Consider the following 6,184-nt stretch of genomic DNA (forward strand, 5'->3'; position numbering starts at 1 on the left):
TTATTACAACGAAGACGATTCCGTCTGCCTACACCCCATGTCTTTGTACATATTCCTGTCTGACCAACCTATTTAGAATTGGTATCGCCCATAACGAGAATTGAAAAGCCGCATCCCACAGCTAAAATTAATTGTTTAACATAGAATGGTTAGAAAACATTGATGTTTGTGCTTCGCCCTAATCAAATGAGGAACTCGATGAATAACTCGCGCCGCATTGTTGATAGGTGTTTATTTGATGCGTGCAGGTGACGGTTATTTTTGTTTGACCTTTGGGCCGGGTGTGTACCAGCGGAGCTAATCGTTAACAAATTGCGATGGTAGATTGTCGTATCTGTCATGTGCGCCCTCTGTCGAGCGACTTGAATTTCGAACAGAGCACTGAGTCGACGGCGAGTTGTAGAAAACAAATATGAGACAAAACAATTTTTTTCAAATTATCGAGAACAAAAATACATGAATTGCGTTATGAACCTTCGTTCATTTTACGGAACGAGGTTTACAAAGAAAGGTGGCCGCTGAACCGCCATATTCACCGTGTATTGATTTACTTCGGAAAGCCCGGCGTATCCACAATGGGATTGGATTTTAAAGAACGGTGGTCGTCGCGCCGTGCATTTTTGACATTTATGTTGATAAACACCGATTTTCCCATATTCTAATGCGCTCTTCCAATGAAATAACGAATACTAGTTTTGACCTGGGCGCGAACTTGCACTAATTACCGCCCGTGACTGAAAAAAAAAAACAGTGGAAGACGGCCCGGGGTGACGGAATAAAAGGGGTACATATAAAGGCTCAATTCACTTGCCCCGGGCAAGTGTGAATTGGAGGTGTGGCTATTTTAATGCATGGTGTTAATCACTTGCATAGCCTATGACGCATCCTGTTTCAGCGGTCCAACATCACGTGACTTTGATTGACAGTAGTAATTATTCAAGATTAGTCGTGCATCCCTTTCCCCGGTTCATGTTTTTTACTTTTATCCGCCAAAATCTCAGCTCGTACACAATTTATTGTCATAAATATTACACACAGTCACTGCTGTGATATTCATAGTCACATGCATCCACTTTGGCACGACATAATCGACCTGTAAGTTCGAGAAAACACGTTTTTACCGGAGCTTGGCTGGAGCTGTTTACTACAGCGTGACAAGCAAGGAAATAATCCCTATTGTTTAGGAGCGTATTTATAGTATACCTGGGCCTGTATTGAGAAGGAAAAACAACTTGTCGTCAAATCAGTTCTTCCATTGGCGACTTTATTTACTTACTACACACAATGGGTGATTCATAATCGAAGCTTTTGTCTACTACCTTTACAACGACGTCGGCGTTTCGACCAGTGATTACCACCGCATAGATAAAAAATAATCACCAGTCACGATCGACATTCTCTTTGTTGTAATTAAGATGTTGGTGTCATTATAAAAAAAAAAACAGTTCACACATTACCTAAGTTGGCTGTTTCACTGACCCCCATTCTAGACCTTTTTTATCCCCACGACCGGTCATTCAAATTGGGAGGACCAATAAAACCGTACTTGCTCGCGATGGCCAGTGTATTTATTATTTAAGCAATGCCAGCGGCCCGTGGAAAGTGATAAAACATTTCCCTCTGCTCTGCCTCGGCCCATCGTACAAAATAACAATGACATAGATATACACTAATTATACAGTTATAATAGTTGTGTTCACGCTACACAAAGTACGGGCTAATCTTTGCATATCGGATAGACCACAAATGCGTACGCGCACGGGAGGAAACAGTGGTTAGCACGGGCTAAGTAAGGAACTCGCATACAAACAAAAATCTTCAATCATTTTAACTATGATTACTAGTACAGTAACAAGGAAGGCATACATTCTATAAATTTATGAAGCAATACCAAAGAAAATTCAGAAAATGCAAATTGCAGAATAACAGCGTCTCTATGTGTGATTGTGTTGACTGTCAGAAATGGCATATCGAAATGAATAGTTATGAATATAATAATAAATCTTCCAAATGAATTTTGAATAAAATGGTGTTTTGGGCGCCTAGCCCAAGCTCAGCGTTCACGCACACGTCGTTAGCCCGCGCTAAGGATCTGAACCGCGTCTTAAAAACGGGCCAGATTTAATCCGTATTTAGCATTTCTTAGCCCGTGTTAAGCTATGTTTTCTTAGCAGGGCTAAGATATTTGACCTCTTAGTCCGTGCTAAGGAGCTGTGCGTGAACGCTAATAATAATAATATAATGAAAACAAAATATATAACTACTTGTATAATTTCACAACTTTTCTGGCGTTTGAAAGTTTAATGAGTAATGGTCGTCGGGCAGTGCGTGTTCCAAATTCAAGTAAGAATGTATTTTACACGCGTTGTATACGTCGCTATGAGTCCCATATCGACCAGGACGCGGAGTGACGACCATCGCCCTTTAACTATGAATACTCATGAATGGTCTGCATATATAATTTGGTAGTCGGTGGTTGTTATACGCTGCAAGAGTACAACATTGACGCCACGTTCAGAAATAAACTGACACTGGAATCGTTACGTCTGTCGAAATTAACGAATCCTCATAAATTGCCAGTTAAAGCGGAGGGTTGTCACCTGCGCACGCGCGAAAATTGAGTCCCAAGGGACGATGACAACACACGCTAAAAACGCAAAGACTCATGGGTAGACGCTTGTTCGTAAACAATGAAACGCTATAGCCATCTGACGCATGCGTAGGTGACGACTCCCCTGCTTTAAGTCGACGCCTATATACAGCATGAAGGAATTTGATACGTATACGTCGAAAATACATGTCAATCTTCTCTCTGATTGGTCTGGATTTTTAAGTGTAAGGGTTGGGTAGCCAATCAGGTCAACTTGGTGCATGCTACATTTGGCCAAAGGCATGGGTGAGATACCCACATGTAAATTGATTTACATAGCAATTATATGTTTATCTGCGAAACACTAAGGCTTAATTTTCCCGCAGTCTTTGTATCTGATTGTTATTTTCCATACTTGTGAAACAGGGACGGGATAACAACCGTGGTACATCGATGTGTCAAAATGGCAGCATAATGACGTATCCTCGGGGGCGGAGCTACGTCACGGACGTTCTACGTTGCTAAGACGCGCACTACTGTACCACGTATTTCTATGGGCTTTGTGCGCGCTGCCGAGGAACGCCGGTGGAGCGGGTGAAAACTCGAGATAACAACACAAACTCAACTTTGAAGTAATCCTGAACAACCAAATTCATATATGTTACACACGTAGGGTTAATCTTGTTACACTGTTCAGGGGACTCTCAACAACCATCGCAAAGTACCGTTTTCTGCGGGTTTTGGGTTTTTGTTTTCACCGCGAGGGTTGCCAAGCGGTAGAAAATGCCCGGATGTCCGCCCCCGAGGATACCATAATTAATCACTGGGAAGTGATTGTAGAATGATTTCTTCCCTGCCTAGCGGCATGGCATTGACTGCATCTCGTCTCACAGCGTGAACACGTGCAGCAAAGAATCAACTTTTGAACTTGTTTCAACTATACAGTTATGCACAAATAAGAAATGAACATAAACTACGTGATTTCTTTCCCGAGTGGAAGAATCTCTCTTACACAAAAAGTTGGTACCTAGGCTTAGGCCATCTGATCGCTTCAAAGTTATTTGCTGTCGTATTATCCCAAAATTCCTTTTTCCGTTTCACGCATTCAGTTTTCCCAAAATACGCAACCAACGAATGCGAACTAAAGCAATCATGAATTGGTCGGATTTCATTGACGGTTACGTAATGGTTGTATCTTATGCTGTTGTTCATAAAACTCAACCCTGATAAAACTTGAATAAAAATATTTAATCACCGAACTACTATTCGTACAAAATACAGGTCGATATACATGGAAATTGCGATTTATGATTCATTTATCATTGGTTTCCATGGTAAAACGTTCTCAGCGTATCTCAAAATATCGTTTAATTACGTCATGATAATGGTGAAAACAAATATATTTAAAATTAATGTTTAATGAAATAAACGCTTTAACATGGTATCCATGGAAACTGTTTAAAAAACGTTCATTTTTGTATATTTTTAGACAGTTTTTCTCCAAACCATGGGGAAAAAACTGAAAAGTTGAAAGAAATGTAATAAATTATTTGTCCTATATTTTGGGTTAAATTTCTGCGATCATTCTTAAAATAACCGATTCTACGCGATTCATATGTGAGATTGCATAACAACTGTTTTTCGTGAGGAAAGCTTACCAGAGTGTGTGTGAGAGTTACACTTCATTCTGTATACGTATTTGCAGTAAGTTGCTGCTCGCTTTGTAAATGCCGCCCTCAACGGTACTTGATGGAAGTTACGTTGATGTGAATGCCTATGAAATTCAACGCGCCAGTGATTCGCGGCGGCAATGGATTCGAGACGGAATCCAAGTGCAAGTTCATTATGTCGCCCTTATGCCGACGAGATTATGATATCATGAAGTTTTCTCCTCCGCGATGTCACATATGTATTAACTGTGAGAGAACACACAATGCAGATTACGGCAATGCAAACCGTTTATGAGTTTTCCTGGTTGAGATAATACCCCGTGGGAGGCACTGGCCTTTCAGTATGGTAGAGGTGTGCGGCCGGGAAGTAAATCTCCAGACCCCATCATAGACCATTTTCACCTCGAAACCATACCCCATTATAGGCAAAATAGTGATTTGGTATATCCCATCAGAGACCGAATTATCACTAAATTTATTCAGTTATAGGTAGAATCTTCTCATCTCCAAGACTCATCAATCTGAATCATGAATGATCAATCCAAGGGAAATTACTCACTCCAAAACTACTTACACATAATTTTGTTTGATTCACAAAAAGTTGTTGTTTGACAAAGAGATCAGAGACTGAAAACAGACCCCATCCTAGCAAATCTTTACCCCATTCCAAAAAGCTAAAGTTTACGACCCGCAAAGGGCGTCGCGTCCCCATAATGTGAACTGCACGAAATCTGGGATAGTATACTAAAAGTATTCTCATCACGTGTTTACGTTTCCGTGGTACTTGTTTTTAGCGTTCGATCTATTTTTATCGAACCGTCCCGGTGCATGGGATGGTGGATATCAATGTCTGCGTGACGTCATCGTCCCATTGAACGCTACAACGGAATTCATGATGGCCGTTTGTGTCCGTGGAGGGTGGGGTGGGGGTAAATAAATATGGTTCCTTTCTTAATCCATGTGTGTGTGTGTGTTATTACAAATTTGCTGGACCATAATCCTCTAATGCCATACAAAATTGTGACAAAAATGGCCGCACAATTATGAGCCTGACATGCAGGCGTGAATGGCGCCATCGCCGGCCGAACTACATCAGACCCCACGGTTTGCAGCACCGCGAAGGGCGGAACTCATGCGACCTTCACGTTGTCAGGCTACACAATGGTCTACGAGAAGGTGTTTACATGTTACAGGCGTAATATAGTAAGTGGAATACGATTTTAATCTGAAATTAATATTTTTATTTATTTATTTATTTATTTATTTATTAATTTATTTATTTATTTATTTATTTATTTATTTATTTATTTATTTATTTATTTATTTATTTATTTATTTATTTATTTATTTATTTATTTATTTATTCCCCTTCCCGACACATGCAAACTGACGTAATAAATACAATGGCAACTAGTCAACCATTTGAATCAAACTTTGCTAATTACACCGTCTATTAAAAAACATCCTTTTTTCAGGACGATATATGGTATAAAGTCATCTTTCAAGTTTCCATGTTGTGGGTTGATTGTCAGTTCATAATATATACTAAACTTTCCAATAAACATAGATTCAACATATTGAAACAACTTATGTATTATACATATGAAAATTGGTGCTTACAACTCTTTCCAGGGGATTTGGATTATAACACGATCTAAATCCAACGTTGAGCCTATAAACGTTCTATTGTTTTTAGTGCCAAACCCTCTTTGTTAAGAGTACGGGGACTCCCCCGTTGGAATTGTAATAATATAAACCCAGAATACAGAATACAGAATACAGATATATACTGTCGTGCCGCGTTTGAATGGCAAAACCGTTCAGAAAAGGTGGCAGCCTGAGTACGGTTGTCTGAGAAAAGAAACATTTTGCGGGGAGGTCCATTTGTAGCGAAAATGAGAAAACTGAAAGCTCAATGTACTGC

The sequence above is a fragment of the Saccoglossus kowalevskii genome, chromosome 20, assembly GCF_978046115.1.
Source record: "Saccoglossus kowalevskii chromosome 20, keSacKowa6.1, whole genome shotgun sequence".
NCBI classification, from domain to species: Eukaryota; Metazoa; Hemichordata; class Enteropneusta; family Harrimaniidae; genus Saccoglossus; species Saccoglossus kowalevskii.